Here is an 18,091-nt window from a genome sequence, read left to right on the forward strand (position 1 = left end):
CTGATGCTTAATGATTCCTTGTCTTCCCCTCATGAAAAGGGCATAACTTGCATGTCACAATCTTAAGAGGGTTCAGAGGTGGTGGAAAACAGTTGTCTAGAGCCCGAGACCATCCAGAACCCAGGCAGCATGAAAGCTAGCTTGAAAAATAATGTTGATAATAAAGCAGTCTCATCTGAGTGTGGGAGATGCGGCTGGCAGAGGTGGTGTCAAATTGGCTCAGGTGTTGCCCGGCCCCATTGGATTCTGCTTGGGGTGATACCGAGAATGGGTTTTGAGCTTGTGAGTAATAAATGAATGAACTGGGGAACCCAGTGTATATTTGACCATGAAATCTCCTGGCCAGCAAGTGTGGGGTCTGTGGATGTAATACCCCAGACTCCTAGGGATGAAGTAACATTTTAGTAGGCCTTAAAATGCGCACCTCTGTAGGGTTGATGGGGAAAGGCTTACAGGGCAGGACTGTGAAAGTGGAATGTAATTGGACTTTCAGAGAACAGCTGTGTTGCTTGGCCATATAAACACCTGAGCAATTGTTGTCAGTTGTATGTAGTGTGTGTGTGGGGGGGGAGTTGGCTTATCAATACGGACTAAGATTCTTGTTTGATTTTGAGGCATCTTACCATGATTTAACTGAGGGTATGAAGTGCATAACCATGAAGAACATTTCCCCGCACTGACATTATGGTATTATAAATATACATTTGAGATACTCCAGCCTGCTTTATGAATTGGCTAGGAAGTAGACAAGATTTGGGGTGCATCCTTGTTTCAATTTCACACGTTACATTCCTCTGCACACTATTTAAGCTAGTTATCTGTTGCAAGTAGAAAAAAATGTATGTCTGACCAGAATCTAAACCCCAGAATTAGTACTGTGGTACATGAACTGAATAATGGTATATGCAAGCTTTGATCCCATTCCTTTCCCTTGGAATTATTTCCGGCAATATCCTGGGTTTACTCCAAAGGATACGATATGAAGGGTACAGTTTTGGTTGGTGAAGATGGGAGTATCTTTAGTATATAGCTTAAGACACTGGAAGTAATGCGAAACTTGCAATATTATAACCTGCAATATTATCTGGGCCTGCAGACATATTTTGGCAGCCTTTTAGAAAAGCCCTTGTTGTTATGGTTATTTACATGGCACATCACTCAAACAAAGTAGCTTGCAGCCTTTAGGTTCAGAACAATCTTGTGTGATTGCTATTCCCATTTTACAGATGGGGAGACCAAGAGAGACTGACTTCCCACATGTCTCGGCAGGGATTGACTGAGCTGGCTTGCCTGAGATCTGCTATCTTGCTGGGCCGCATTAGCTTTTCAGATGCAGGTGAAAAGACTTTGGATCTTGCAGTGTGCAGGGACTCAACCCAAGAGGGTGTTGTTGATCCTGTCTTAGATCTTGAGCAGAATTGGCAATGAACATAGGAAGCTGGTGAAGACAGACAGGCATTCTGTGGTGGACGTGGTCTGAGCACATATGTTCTGTCCTGTAAGCAAATACCTGGAAACACTGCGAGTGTGTGTTCAACCACATCCACCGACTTCTCTCTTGCAGGATAGCACTCAGTGCAGTGCTGTGTACTTTGACTGACAGCAGCTTTTGCAAGTTTTCAGCCGGAGGCTTTTCTTAGTTATATTTTCTGAGAACCATTTTTTTAAACTGGATATATATTGAAGATGGGAGGTTCTGATGGCAACACAAGGAGGACTCCTCTAGGTTTGCAAGGATGCTGAATTCACCTCCCTTTTTGCACAGGTCGATAGGAGCCAGGGTGTTTATAATCTTTCCCTTGCAAGTAAAAGGAAAAAAAACCTCTGGAAGAAGCAAATTCCCAGCTGAGCCACACTGTGCCGAGCTGCTCACCTCCTCAAACAGTAAAGAGTCATGAATTTGGAACATCATTGTTTGATGATACATCAGACTTAAGAAATATTTGCGCTGTCTTTTCTGATATGGTATAAAAGGAATAAATCAGCAGGAACAAATTGACTGGTGCAGGTATATCTGCGTTGGCATCGTCATCTCACAGGAAGCATTTAGAAATTGACTGATGAAGCCATATGCTGTCAGCATTCAGGTGTGGGTGCTGGGTTGCTATTGTTTTTGGTAAGATGTCTTGCTGCCGCCCCAAGATTGCGTCCCGATTTGCGACGTAGTTAGTGTTCTAGCTATAAAGGGTATTAATTTTGGAAGCTCTAGGAAAAGTAATGCTGGAGAAAATAGGGAACTTTACTTTTGGAACAAACAGGGTCCCATTAACAGGAATGTGGGGAACTTGTTTCCCTACAGATGTTGTTGGACTACAGCTCCAGATGTTGACTGGGGCTGGAGGGAGCTGCAGCCTGTCAACATCTGGAAGGCCAAAGGTGCCCCATCTTGGTACTGTATTCAGATGCCCCAAAGCCATGATCTGAAGGCACATCTTGCATGGTGTGTTCCTGGATGGAAGACTGTGTTGATACCCCATGTACACTGCCTTGTGTGTTCGTTATGCTGGCATTTCTAAGAGTACATTTCTTTTTAAGCGTACACTTTAAAATGTAATACATGAAGTGGCCTTAAGCAAATATCCATTGGCACGGGTATAAAGAAGCAGAAAGCAATATAGTATTGTATTGGTAATTTAAAAGGAGGAATCCTTACGTTGACGTAAATCACCATTGTTTCTTAAATGGGGGTGCTGGGGAAAGGGAAGCACACAATTTTAAATAGCGTCACCTGCTGGGATCCTTAGGGCTGTCTTGAAAAAGAAACAGATGTATAATTGAAATGAGTTTTTATTATTTTTCTTCTTCCTGAAAGTGGCTTCCTGAATTCATGATTAAAAAGAAATAAAAATAAACCTTTGTCATCAGTGGGTTCAGTGTCAGATGCCGTAAAATCAACAGGACTGGTAATATTTTATTTTATTAAATGCTAGTAGTTGCATGATGATCGATCAGTGAATCCCATTTGCTGCATCAATAACCAGCTTGTTGTTTTAAACAGGGGTGGGAAAGCGGTTTCTAGGCAGCGGCTGTTGGACTACATCTCCCATCAATCTCAGTCACCATGACCAAAGGTTAGGAATGATGGGAGTTGTAGTCTGGACGGTGCTGAGTCGCCTAACCCAGCGTTACATCATCCTCATTTATTAAATTTATATACCGCCGATTAACAAGATGAAAATAAAACACCTCTGTGCCTCCAGTTTACCCTTACTGTCTCACTGATTCCATATCTCTAATGGTCCATAGTTCTCTCCATGTCACATGATCTTATCGGGTGATTATCACATGCCTTTTAACATTAAATACACCTGCCCGCTGCCTGCTCCAGAAATACATTGGTGGCTGGTTCTCACTGGAACTGGTAGGAGTGAAGGCAGCAAGAGGTGGAGCCAGAGGCACTGACAGGCAGAGCCGCTCCCTGATTGGTCCTCAGTAAGGAGGCTAGCAGGTGGGGGCTAACTGAGGGCACACTGGTGTGGGGGGGCAGTGCTCCATTTACCCTGATGGACCACTGCCCCTATGCCTCCCATGTTTCTCTCTCTCACACACACACAAACGTACCTCCCTCCTTCTCTCAAACACTGCAGTTTTCATCCCAGGCTGCAAAGTGGACAAGCACATCCCTCGTCTCCATAAGGCGTAAACCGGCCCCTAGTAACATGCATTTAAATAGCAGTACAGTTCGAATTAAAACCCACATAAATCAGGCATCCCCAAACTTGGCCCTCCAGCAGTTTTGGGACTACAATTCCCATCATCCCTGACCACTGGTCCTGTTAGCTAGGGATGATGGGAGTTGTAGTCCCAAAAACATCTGGAGGGCTGAGTTTGGGGGTGCCTGACATAAATAGTCTGAGGTGGTCTAAATTGGCTTATGCATGCATAAAGGTTATACATACATTAATTGAACATTCATGTAACGTACTTGGATTCCTTGTATTTACTTTTATAAAATTATTACGAGCAAAAGAATGATTCGAAACTTGAGGAAAGACTTTCTGGATCAGACCAAAGGCCCACTTAGTCCAACATTCTGCTCTCATAGTGGCCAGCCAGAAGCTGATGGGGAGCCCCCAAAAGCACTTTTCTCACTTGTAATTCCCAGCATACTGTCTCTGACAGTGAGGGCAGCCTTGTTCCAAATAACAGTTCTAAGTATTAGATCTCCCAGTTTCCTTTAATTGCATTCTGTTTTGCCCCAACTTTATTGTTAGTGTTTCATTTTGTTTTTCTTTGCAATGCTATTTTTAGTGAAAGACGTCCAGGTAGGACTCAACTTAGCCAGTAGAGTGTGAGACACTTAATCGCAATGTCGTGGGTTCAAGCCCCACGCTGGGCAAGATATTCCTGCGTTGCAGGCGGTTGGACTACATGGAAAATACTTAGCTTAATGGACCAGTGGTCAAACTCTTCATGTTCCTACTCACAGTTTGGGCAAACACTGTCTTTTTCTGGTCCCCAACGGCAGGTATTAGAGCAAGAATGGCGAACGTGTGACCCTCCAGATGGGGTTGGACTACAGCTCTCATCAACCTAACATGACCATTAGTCATGTTGGCTGGGGCTGGTGGATTGGGAACATCTGGTGGGCCACAGGTTCACCCACCACCCCTGTATTAAGGGAACATTGAGATCTGACATGTTAAATCTCTGATGTCTTACAGCTGCTTTTCTGTTAGCATCTAGCATAATGCTCTGGTGCGCTGCTCCCAGAGCTGCATTTTCTTATTAGGTTAAGAGTTGCCAAAATCCAAGCGCGCTGATAACATGTCCTATCAGCATATTAACAGCTTGATTACATTCCTCAGTAAAAACTTAAAGATAATTATCAGTGGTGCGGTTGCAAGCAAATGTCATTCTTTATCTGGGAATGTCGGCACGAAGGAGTGTTCCAGAATTCTAGAACAATAGTTCAGGAATCCATATGCAGAGATGGCACCGGAGCCAATTCTGCGCATTAAAAAAGAGCGCTCTATTGTTTTTGATGGGGAGACACAACCCCTTTGGAATTAGTCATTTCCCTTGCGTTGGTTGTCGTAGTTCATTACACATATTTCAACATGCTGTTTGAGATTGAAACTGTCATTTTTTGAGACTCCGGATCCCTCTCATCCCAACCTGCAACGCTTGACCCCAATGTTAATTTGTTTTTATCGTACATTTATGTCTCCTCTCTTACTTTCTTCTAAGTCAACACAAACATTACTAAGAGGGAGGCAGCAGTGCCACTGGGATGGCTTGTAGGCGGGTCATGTCCCACCCTTTGAAGACGGATGGGTTTTAAGAGATTGGAGTGTTTTGTTCTTCTGCAGGAAGATGCTAGATATTTTCTCTCTCTCTCTCTGTTATGACTGTGATGTAGACTGATTCCATGGTTACAGAGCAGCGATACACAAGTAGAGTGCTAAAGAATCACGATAGCAACTGTTGTGCTAACACGGCATGCATGCACAAAGCAGTTTTCCATTTAGATTGTGGAATATTCGGCAATTCTCCAAACAATCCAATCCTTTATTGACTTACATGGGCTACATCTGAATCTCAGGAGATGGCCAACGGGAGACCTTATTTTATACAATTGCTGCCATGTATCAAATGGTTTAATGGTGGGATGAGGTCAAGGAATGCTTTAGTGTGGTGGGCGGCGGGGGGGGGGGGGGGAGGACTGCATACTTACAGCAATGGCCATTTTTGAAAGCAGCAGTTAGAAATATAGCTATTTGTGGCAATGGTGCATCTTTGGCAACATGTTTTGAGACTGGTATGATTTTTCTAGAGTGTTGAACACTGGCTTTTAGAGGTTCAATGCTCAGGGAACATCATGAACTACAGAATGGAAAAGCTTATGCCTAGAATAGGGCAAAGATTCCTTGATGCTTGCAGGCTGCAAGTTCTAACAAGTGCCTGTCAAACATTGCAAAAACCAACTGCAGGGCTCTATAGGCAGCCAAGTTATACTCAGAGCAGATCCACTGAAATCCATGGACCTACATTTGTCACATCCATTAATTTCAACGGGCTTACTTTGAATAGGACAAATGTTGGATACAGCCCAAAAGGCTGTAACCCAGTGCACATGCATCTCAAATACCACTGACTTCTTAAGAGCGTTCTCTGAGAAGATCAACCGTTGCAGCCATAGTGAAGGAAAATGAATGGCATTGCTAATAGGCCAGCTTGGATGAAGTGCTATGGCATGACAGTGACAAATGTGTGCTTTGAAGGAAGGGCTTTGATTGGCACTGGTCAACTTTTATGCCTAGAATCTCTGCCAGAGCATATTTCCGCTGTTACCTCCCAGCTCTGTTATAATCCTCCTCAAATTCAAATTCATCCTTTTAGTTCAATGTCCCAGTCCTCTATTTATAATATCGGTACGTTGTTACAGGCTCTTCCCCTTTTTGTTGTATTCTCCCTTCCTTGATGAACTTTAGATTGTAAGCTCCTAAAGGTGGATTTTTAATATATATACACACACCACCCTACAAAGCACCTTGTTGAATTGATGGTTCTACATAAATAATAAATCGAAGCTTCTGACCTTAGCACATCAGGCTCAAAGCTAACATGCAGCCTGTTTTGTCACAATTAGGAGGCTGGGTGTACACTTATCTGGGAGTGTACAACTGATGCTCTGATAATTTTGCTTTGAAGTGAGTTTGTGTAATAGGGAGTAGAACATACCAGGCCTGGAAATGAGGACTCTAGGTTCATATGTCTCTAAGCTACCTGGCTGCAATCACATGTGCTTTTAATAAGGCTGTGAAAGGCTACTCGCCATTGTGACTACCTCTAGAATCAGAGGTGCTGAAGAACAGTTTCTGGGGGAACAACATTAGACAAGAACAGTTGGCTTCCCATAGGTATCCAGTTGGCCATTGTAGGAAACAGGATCCTAGCCTAGAAAGGCCTTGATCTGATCTATCAGGGTTTGTCTTATGACCTTAAGCCCCACTGATTTTCCTCTTTACTTTGTTCCACATCTGTAAAATGGGAATATTATTATGGTGGTTTTTTTTTACAAAAATGCTGTCTTTCTGCCTCAAGGAATAATAACCATAACGCTGTTGTGAGGATATGTCCCCCCCGAAAGTATGCATAGGATTAATTGTTAATCGTGCCTTTTGAAAACAGGACCTGAAGCATTTTTAAAAACGCAGATAGTTCTTCTGTCCTGCTCTAACAAGAGGTTCCTGCCAGCCTCCCAGTCAAGGGTTTGATCAGGTTTATGCCTGCTTCACTTCAGCAACACTGCAGGCTCAGAAACTCCCAGGCCAGAGCAGTGGGTTAAATTCAACACAGGAGTTTCTTTAAGCCAAAAATTCACCCCCGGAACATGCTTTGAAAGCTAAGTGTTAGGCTTGGAGTACGTAAAGTAAAAATATAATAATATCTTTATATATAGAATAATATATAGTAATATATATTATTACTATATTAATATTAATATATTACTATTATTACTAATAATATATAGTAATATATATGTATTATAGTAATATAATCGCATCTGAGCATGCATAGACATTTGTTTCCTTCACACCTAAGTCACCATGGGCCAATTCCAGCGTTTGAAATTTCCCAGGCGCGAGGCACATTTAGCTACCAGCGAGGGTCCAGTTGCGACAACATGGAGAATTCTGGGTGCCAGGTTTGCAACAGACATCTCCATCGAGCGAGCTGACTCGTGTGGAGCGAAAGACACACATCTTGTGCGGCTGTGCTGCCGCATGAATCACGAGGCATCTTAGTCCTCCATTGTCACATCGAGGAAAGTAAGTGCAGGGCTGAATACAGAGAGCAAGCTACAGTCAAGCCATCAGGTTGAGATCATAGAGTCATAGAAGTATAGAATTGTTGTGTTGGAAGGGACCCTGGAAGGGACTTTGGGTAACCTCATCAGGCTTTTCCCAATCTCTTTCTCTTCTCTCTTTGGCGATCACTCATAGCCGATTAAGATTGTCTTCCGTAAACACAGTTTTAACAATGAATCCATAAGTGACTGTGGAGGCCAATTCTGGATCCACATGTCCTTCCACAGTGGGGACATTGGTTTCCAGGCGGGCGTTGATCCCGGTGTGGATTTGCCAAGCATGCCTTCCTCTTAGCACATTTCTCCCTTGTGTCCAGAGTTCGAGTGTCTTCAAAGTCCATGACACCTTTGGTAAAGGCTGTTCTCCAACTGGAGCGCTCGCAGGCCAGTGTTTCCCAACTGTTAGTGTTTATACTACATTTTTTTAGATTTGCCTTGAGAGAGTCTTTAAACCTCTTTTGTTGACCACCAGCATTATGCTTTCCATTGCAGTGCATTGACCAAACTGTAGTTTAGTGGAAGGGAGCACATGCCATGCATGCAGAAGGGCCTATAGAGGAAGCCCGGGGGTCTCCATGGAAAAGGGTCAGGCAGGAGGTGATGGGAAAGCCCTCTCCTCCAGGACCCTGGAGAGCTGCTGTCACTCAGATTAGACAGTCCTGTTCTAGCTGAGGAAATATCCTTGCCTGGTATTAGGCAGATAGATGGCCACTGAACAGTCCAAATTGGGTTGTTTTCCCTTCCCTGCCTTGAGTTTGTTCCTTTTTTTGTACTTCTGCAAAGCTTGGGATTCCCCCCGCCCCCAAAGGACATACCTCCCTTTTTTGTGCCATTGCTATTTTTCCTGTTGTTTTTTTAAAAAAATATAGTTTATTGAATCTCTAAAAACAACACCTCACACTGATGAACACGTTACATAGGGAGAGGTGGTAGACAAGAGCGGAAAAAAATAAAGATAAATGGAATCTTCTTACTGAAGTATAAATATAACATAAATGTTGATGAATGTGACAGTTTCTCTTTGTGGTAAAATATTAATACATACACACATTATAAATACTTACATTCTACATTTATGTGTGTGTATATATTAATATTTTACCACATAGAAAAACTGTTACATTCATCAACATTTATAGCATACTTCATGAATTCAGTGAGAAGATTCCATTTCTCCTTCTTCTTCTTTCATTCTTGTCTACTGTCTCCCCCTCTAATGGATTCTTCAGGTTTCTACCTTCCAAATTTTTGGTAGCTCAGCCTTTACCTTTAGTGTGTGAATGGTGTCCCTTTGCTACACAAACGAGGCACACGCAGCCAGACAATGGGAAAGAGAGGCCTTGATCCTGACAATTGGAAAGAGAGGCCTTTATCATCTTAAACACGACGGTTGTGAAGGATCACTGCAATAACATCTCTGAGTTCTTTTGAGCATTAACGCCTCCTGCAATCTACATCCTTACCACCATCATCTTCTGAACATGCATTATCCAGATTGCTTCATTACCTAAATTATTTAGCCCTTGCGTTGGAGTTTGTGGGGTTTTTTCTCCTGAGCAGGGGGTACAGAAAAGTGAGGGTTTTCTACAGGGCAGGCCAGGTTCCTCACCACAGCCATTCAGGGCCAAGTTGGTGTGTCAGACTAGGACCTGGAAGATCAGTGTTCAAATCCCCACTCGGCTAGGAAGCTCAACGAGTGACTAACAGAGGAGTCGCCACCTCCTTTGGCTTGCTTTATTTATTTATTTATTTATTTATTGCATTTGTTGATTTATTGCAATTGTACCCCACCTTTCCTCCAAAGGGCTCAAGGTGGCAGGCGTAGTTCATCTCCTTCCCATTTTTATCCTCCCCAAAAACCCTGTGAGGCAGGTTAGGCTGAGAGAGAGAAAGTGACTGGCCCAAGGTCACTCAGGGACCTTCATGGCCGAGTGGGGATTTGAACCCTTAACCCCCAGGTCCTAGTCCTAGCACTACGCCGTAGGTACGCCTAGCCACCGAGGCAACCTGCGCCTCAGGTTGTGTAGAAAAGGGGGGGTTCACCCACAGCTGTCCCTTTTGTTTTCTTCCGTCTGACTACAGTGGATGCTCGGTTGCGAACATGATCCGTGTGGGATGCACGTCCGCAACCCGCAGCAGCGCATTTGCGCACGCGCGGGTTGCAATTCGGCGCTTCTGTGCATGCGCGACTGCCGAAACCCAGAAGTAACCCGTTCTGGTACTTCTGGGTTTCATCAGTCCGCAACCTGAAGAAATGCAACCTGAAGCGTTTGTAACCCAAGGTATGACTGTACTTCAACAGCAGGGTTGGGGGATGCTCCGGGGGTTGGCAATGTATGCCACCCTCCCGCCAATCGGTGGCACAGGCCTTGTCAAGTGCCCACCTCAGCCCTGCCGCAGCTTGTTCCGAAGCAGTCACCAAAAAATTGCTGCACTGTGGTCCTCCTTATAGGGCAGGAAGAGGAAGCTCCTCTGTTGCAAACGATCACATTGCTTGAATTAAAGTGAGATATCGCAGGTTTTAGTCGCACATTCCTCGGGTTTCTGTGAAAGAATGCAATAAAGCTGCACTTAAGCTTTATATGCTGGCCTGAATTTAAGAACCTCTGTCTAAACAAGGGGCCTTCCAAACTCAGAATTTTTCCTTTTTCCTTTTGGTTTGTGTGTATAATTGGGGGGTGGCATTGGGGAGGTTAGCAAGGATTTGCTTGACTGTCACGTGATTGCACACACACCCCTTCCATTTCTTCCACGCCACAGTCTTGCCAGCTCCAAAGACATGTCTCTCCTTTCAAACTGCCCCGTTTTCCACTGCCTGATTTGTTTCGTGATAAATGAGAGTATTGCTTAATCGCATTTCACTGCAGTGGAGATGTCTGTTGGCACTTTACCTCAGTGCGGAGGCGACAGGGCTCTCCTTGATTCGCTGTTGTATCTGAAGCAAGATATTGCAGCTCTTGTCTTTCCCCAACTGTGGACGCTCCCCAACCCTCGTCCAAACAGAACTCTGTTCCTCCCTAAGAACTTTCCTTTAAGTTGCTGCGTCTGGCTTCCCTTTCCGTATTAGCACATTCGAAAAGACACAGGTTGTTGCGGAGGTTGTGAAGGAAGAACCTTTGGGGAAGCAGGTTGTGGTTATCCAGGGTGCAAATTGCTGAAATGTCCGGATGTATGGCAGCCTATGTCGGAAATGGAGATTTTGGTGCGTTTCCTTAAAAATAGCTCAACAACTTTGCCCCCCAAAAAAGCTCAACTTTTGTGTTTGGATGTTCACTTTTTGAAATATGGCAACCCTAAGTTATCAACGGCTGTGTACTTTCTCTCGTTCTGCGCCAGGGTAGCCATCTTGATTGAAACAAGAACAGACTGAGGCAAGCTGTGTTTTTTCCAGGTCGAAGTGGTTTGATGCTCCTCCATTCTGTCAGGATTTCAGTCAGAACCAGGAATCTGAACTCTGTTAATCCTGGTGTGCTAAGTGACTTGTCCCATACCTCTCCATCTCCTGGCTTTTTTCTTTTCTTTTCTCCCTTCTTGGAGCATTTCAACACAGTTCTTGGCAATATTAACTATATCAAAATATGCCTTTGAAATGTGGCTTTAGAAGATTTTAAAATAAAAATCAGGGAGTTATGTGGAAACAAAATGAGTGAAAGCACACAAGCTAAAATGGGCTGCAAATCAACAGTTTCTCCCCCCCCCACAAACCCTCTGGAATGCTTACCTGTCATTTTGACACCAGGTGAGATGATATTCTTCTCCTCCAAGGCCTTTTTTAAAAAATAAAAAGCAGTGTGCTTATTGGTCATAATCACATTTTCATCTACTTTTACTCTTCTGTATGCTGGATTTTTAAACAACTTAATGATATTGTGTGTTTAATTTCATTTTTTCATTTTACGTGGCTGGGGCAACCAATCCAGATGGGTGGGGTATAAATAAGTAAAATTACTATTAGTAGTAGTATTAGTATTGTGCTCTCAAGCTAGAGACAGAACAACGTTATTGGGTAGCTTTATATAAATCTGTGGCCATCCAGATGCCATCCAGTGGAGTTCGACAAACACAGCCAGCATGGTCAACAATGAAACTTGTAGTCCATCTCTACCCTTATTTATGCAGTAAATAAATAAATAGGACCGAGAGCCATACTTTTTATAATGGTTGGGAGCCTGGTGCCCTCCATGTGTTGTTGGACTACAACTCCCATCATGCCTGACCATTGCCCAGGCTGGCTGGGGCTGATAGGAGTTGAAGTCCAACAACACATGACTGTCCCTAAGGTTCCTGTTCACACCCCATGAAATTCACAACACAAGTTAAAGCAAAAATGCCAGTTTTATTTTTAGGAAGGCAGCGCTGAAAGCAGTATAAGGAGCACTTAAAGCTTCTTCCATCTGATGTTTCTCCCCCTCTAAATTGTCCCCCAAAGTAGCTTTCTCCACCCTCTGCAGGGTTTAAGAATGCATTTCACTCTTGGCGTGACATTCTCGCCTTAGAGAGCTTTGCCAGTTTTGAGTTGTTTTTTAAGCTTTAGGAAGCTAGCAAAGGACTTCTTTATTGTGTTTTGGAGTTTATTTGGGGTGGGGCAATGTGGGTAATGGCCGAACTTTTTAGGAGTAAATCTTGTGCATGAGAAATATCTTTCTGGTGTTGTTTTTTTAAAAAAAGACATTTGTTTTTGTTAATCTTTGGCGTGATGTGCCTGTTGCCCCATGTGGCCAGGATGTTAGTTTTACAAGTAAAACAAATAGGGCTTGCTTTTGAGTAAGCCTGGTAAGGATCAGACAACAGCATTCCAAGGTCTGCTTTCAGACCTTGAAAAAGTTTTCTGGGAACCAAGGGTTGCCAACTGGCCAGAAAGCTAAAAGTTCTGGACTGTTTTCTGTCCCTTTAAGAGAAGATTGATTGGCATAAACAGCAGGTGAAGCCTTCGGAGGCATGAAGCTGAACCCTTAGATCACCCAATTAAAACTGTTGTTACAAAGACATCCACAAGATGGATAACTAAGGAGTTATCACATGCCCTAGTGTGCCCCAGTAAGAAATCAGGGCTGGGTGTGTCTTGGAATCAACTGCAGAAAGGGAATTGTTTTGCAATTATTACTAGATACAACAGGCATCAGCCTTGTTGGCAGACCAACTCTTCAAACGTGACATAATAATAATAATAATAATAATAATAATAATAATAATAATAATAATAATAATTTCCCCAGCCACTCTGGGCGGCTTCCAACAAAATATTAAAATACAATAGTCCTTCATATATTAAAAGCTTCCCTAAACAGAGCTGCCTTCAGATGCCTCCTAAAAGTCTGGTAGTTGTTTTTTTCCTTTGACATCTGGTGAGAGGGTGTTCCACAGGGTGGGCACCACTACTGAGAAGGCCCTCTGCCTGGTTTCCTGTAACTTGGCTTCTCGCAGTGAGGGAACCACCAGAAGGCCCTCGGTGCTGGACCTCAGTGTCCGGGCAGAACGATGGGGCTGGAGACGCTCCTTCAGGATACTGGGCCGAGGCCGTTTTAAAGGTCAGCACCAACACTTTGAATTGTGCTTGGAAATGTACTGGGAACCAATGTAGGCCTTTCAGGACTGGTATTATGGGGTCTCAGCGGCCGCTCCCAGTCACCAGTCTAGCTGTCGCATTCTACATTAGTTGTAGTTTCCGAGTCACCTTCAAAGGTAGCCCCACGTAGAGCACATTGCAGTAGTCCAAGTGGGAGATAACTAGAGCATGCACTGCTCTGGCGATACAGTCTGCGGGTGGCATGAAGGCTGGCGACGTCAATGTTGCCACATGGGAACCCCTTGCAGGTGACAGCAGTGCCTGGCAACAGGCGGTCAGGTTGTGTATCCAGAGCAGTGACCATAGGAGGAATGACTTCTGCGAAGAAAGAAAGCCAAGGTGCACCTGTAGCAGCACAACTGGATGCCTTCATCTGCCCCAGGTGCAACAAAACATGTCTCCCCTGCTTTGGTCTCTATTGCCACAGCAAGCGCTGCAACCTTCCAACATTTTATCTTTAACTCCAAAGGCTCCAGAGACAGACAGATTCCAGCAAGATACAAATGAACAAATTAAATTCAGGGAGTCAGGGGTTATTTTTTTTGGGGGGGGGGCGGACTTGTGGGTTTCATAAATCTCTCTCCCTTTGAGTTTGAGTACAGCTTGGACCACCTGGCCCCATCACGCTGGGGGAGACTGATCACTAACACTAGTAAAATATAATAGCAATTGACTTAAGCAATGCGTTATAATGGCTTTGTGGCCAAAATGGGGCTGCAGAGAAACAACCAGGCAGCATCAGTATGCTTGGGTAAATCCCTAGGTTTGTGGAAGTTGGAAAAAAAACATCGGGAGGGTTTCCCCCCAAATACTCTGAAGATGACTGAGCTTGCTGAGTGTCTATGCTGGGGAGGGGGAATAGAATGAAGTATCACAGAATCATAGAAGCCATGGCAGGCTGGCGGGGTGAACCGGAATATCCCACGCTGCAACGCTTTCTTTCCGATTCCACTTTTAAAGTGCTGCATTTTGCACCAGCGAGCTTCTTTACTCAAAACGAAACTCTTTGTTGAGAAAGGATATTCCTCCAGCAGAGGCTGGTATGGATAGAAGGAAGGAAAAGAACAGATAAACGAGATGCACACGCAGGGTACAGAACACATTCATTTGGGGACTCTGGCAGTAGCCCTTGCAAGGATCATGCTGTAGCCAACAAACTGCTGCTCTCTGTGTGCTGATTTAATTGTAAAGGTTGCCTCAGTGACTGCCCCTGCTTCTCAGCTTTTTGGTTGGCCTCCCCTTGCCTGCTGTGATAACTCACTGCAGCTGACAGAGCCAGGAGTTCTGCTGTAACCAGAGGACACGGAATTAAATCATAATCATTTTACTGCAGGTCAGCCGCACGTTGACCTCTTCTTATGCTTCAACATGCTGTGTTCATAGCAGACTCGTGGCGCAGACGTCCTTTCCCATCTAACGATACTGTTCTCCTTTCTTATGCATTGAGTTTTATCAGCGCAGCGTGCATAAAATGTCTAGGGCTATGCATATGGAAGACTTTGCTTTTCCACTATAGTATTATTATAATATTATTATTATTAATTAAATCTATAGACCACCCTTCATCCAAAGATCACACTGGGCAGTTTACTGTAGTCAAAATGCAATTTAGGAGGCTGAGACCACATAGGTACCAAGGCCTGGCAGCCAGGGTGAGTCAAGGGAGCTCCCACCTAATCAGGTTAGGATAAGGAAAAAAATTCAATTTGAAGCACTTTCTTAATCAGTAGGTGAACTGAAACACAGCTGTCCTTCGAACTTCACCATTATCCAAATTTTGCTATGTGGTTTGATAACCAGACATTGTTGAAAGTTCATATATTGGGGAAAAGCGTGCATAAACACAAATACATTGATGAAAATGACACACACAAATGCACTTTGTGTGATTGTTCTACGCCTGTAAGCTTTATAGAGAGGTCATTGTACAAAGCGGTTTAGAAATTATTTAAGCAAACATTTGCCCAGGTATTTTGCCATGTAGCACCAACTGGCCTTGATGATAATTGTATTTTTGGATTAATTATAGGAATTATATATTAAATTGCACCTGTGTGTATAAATTAGCTGATGCAAAGTTGCGTCCTTTGACTCAAGGTGATTTCTTTTGATGAATTTTCTGTTTCCTTAGTGATATGTAAGCGGCCATCCTAAATTTAAGTCCTGCAGGCTTTCCCTGCGGAGAGAACTGAACCCTGATCAATGACAAGTCTATCTCTCTCTCTCTCTCTCACACACACACACACACACACACACACGGCATACCCTGAAAACAAAACGGGGAGCCTTGATTCACCAAGCGCAGGGTCTAGGAAATAGAGAATGTTCCCTGGGAAATGGTGGCAGTTGCATGTGAGATCAGTAGCTGGTTTTTCACCTTGTGCTCCAAGGAACTGAGAAGGGAGCTGGGTTTGCAGAACAGCACTGAAGATAATAAGGGCTTTGGAATCTAGGCCATGTGGGAAAAGGCTGGGAAGACCAGGGCATCTTTAGCTTAGAGAAAAGAAGATTATGGGGGAAGTGTGATGTGCAAAAGGGCTGATTTAAAGAGGAGAGGACCTGTGGTCAGCAGAGCTACTTTTGAGGGTGCCTGTCATTGACCAGCAGAAAGCAGGCACTACTTTTATGGTACACTGTAGAAAATATAGCAGTTCCTTGAGGTTGGATAGAAAACAGACCACTTCTACAGCACCTGGTGACTTGTACTTTTAGCCAATTTTGGGGGGTGCGTAGGGGAAATAAAACTTCTACATACACATTTCCAACCATTTAGAAAATAACGTATTTGAACACATTTGATATGATTTGTTTGTCTCGTTCCGTTTATGATTCACTTCTCGGGAAACATCTTGAAGCGATTTAACAGTAAGAGCGTATATAAAACAATTTCATATATGAAACCATTTGAATTTATAGCTTTCGTTTCTTAAAAGCATTGCATAATCAGTTTTATTCTCTTGATTGTCTTATAGTTGTACATTCATCATTTTGTTTCCCTTTTGCTTGAAGTAGGGTTGCCATATTCTCAAAAGTGAAAATCTGGACAAAGTTGCTGAACTTTTTAAAATGACTTTTAAAATATTTTATACCCCCTTGCCATACGTCCAGGTTTTCCTGGACATTTTTCTGATTTGCAGAAAATCTACCCAAATGCCATTTTCCGCCTGAATTCTCAGGTGTGTCCAGGAAAACATCTAATTTTATTTTATTTTTTAAAAAAATACAGGATTAAAGCATATAAACGTGAAGGGTCTTATTGCTATCCAGTCTCTGATAATAAAACACTCATACAGGATGAAGAAACCATACTGTTAGTTTGTCAAGACTCAAGCCTTATTTAAATGAATTTGTGGGCATCAAAACTGACATGTTTTAAAATATTCTGGCAGTTACAGTCTCTTTAGAACGGACATGTACTCTAGCCAAGTGAGGCCCCCCTTTTTCTAATTTAAGTCTGAGTAGCTTGTCACAAATCTTTCAAAATCCTTACTGCTTAATCCAAAGTTTGGATCGGGAGACCAGCTTTCTTCTTCTTCTAAGCAAGATTTGAAGTGTGAGAAGATCATTTGGCAAGTGCTACAATCTCTGGGAAGCTGGGGTGAAAATTAGGAAGTAAAGCTGAAGACTTGAAATCTGTGGAATGCAGAAATAAAATGTGTGCCTAACAAATGTGTAGAGAAGATAGGGTTGCTTAACCATGGTTTCCAAACCCTCTTTGAATCATGGTTTCATATACTGACTTGCCATGGTTTATGCATTCTCTGAAGTCTCTCAGCCTCACTCACCTCACAGAGTGTTTGTTGTGGGGGAGGAAGGGAAAAGGAGAATGTTAGCCGCTTTGAGACTCCTTCGGGTAGTGATAAAGTAGGACATCAAATCCAAACTTCTCTTCTTCTTCCTGGAGTCAGGAAAGGCACAGTTTGCCATTTCCTCCCTGAGCCAGTAAACCATGGTTTGCTTGTAGACTTGAAACCAAGTTTCTAGCTGAGGGTCCAGCAATGCCCATCTACAGAATGCCAAACCATGGTTTTACATTGCTTCTGACTTACTTCAACCCACTGCAATAACAGATTTTTTTCCACAGCAGAGATGGTTGGCCTTTCTCTCGGCAGCAGGGTTACCAAATTTTGCACTAAAATATTCCAGTACCTTGAACTGAGCATCTCTTGACATTTGCAGTGCCTTTTTTCTTTAAAGTGGACCAGATTTTTGTTTTTGTTTTCTTTTTGCAACATGCCTAACATGCCTCTTAAAAATATTCAGAATTGATGCATGGGAGGGGAAGGCAGTTTAATGTTACATTGCTTCTGGGATGTAGTATTTTGATGTATTCCAGCCTTGTTTTCATTTCAAACAAACAAACAAACAAACAAACAGACAGACAAACAAGAAATACCTTATACATACATTGTTTTCCTCCTCACCTTATCGGTAAAACACTGATTCCCCCGGCGTTCCTCTCAACATTCATCTCAGCCCAGCGCTGAGAAATTCTAAAACAGAAAATTTAACAAAAATTAGTACTGTATATATAAAAAAGAAAACACCAGATACAATACATCACATAATTTTGGATTGCCCTCTTCTTGACTCCAATCACAGAGACCTCCTAGTGACTCCCTTACATCTTAAAATATCAATTTATGAAGAGTCTGTAATCCAATATTTGTTGAGGGATGATACTACCGAAACTACCAAGATTGTTTTGGGGT

General features: G+C 43.1%; 1 protein-coding gene across 1 annotated transcript in view; it reads left to right on the top strand.

The window, feature by feature from the left end:
• Window positions 1-18,091, top strand: part of PRKCE (protein kinase C epsilon) — a 305,337-nt gene that overhangs the window by 2,721 nt on the left and 284,525 nt on the right. The gene's annotated exons all lie outside the window — the stretch shown is intronic.

The sequence above is a fragment of the Podarcis filfolensis genome (genome assembly GCF_964270895.1).
Source record: "Podarcis filfolensis genome assembly, chromosome: 3".
NCBI lineage: Eukaryota > Metazoa > Chordata > Lepidosauria > Squamata > Lacertidae > Podarcis > Podarcis filfolensis.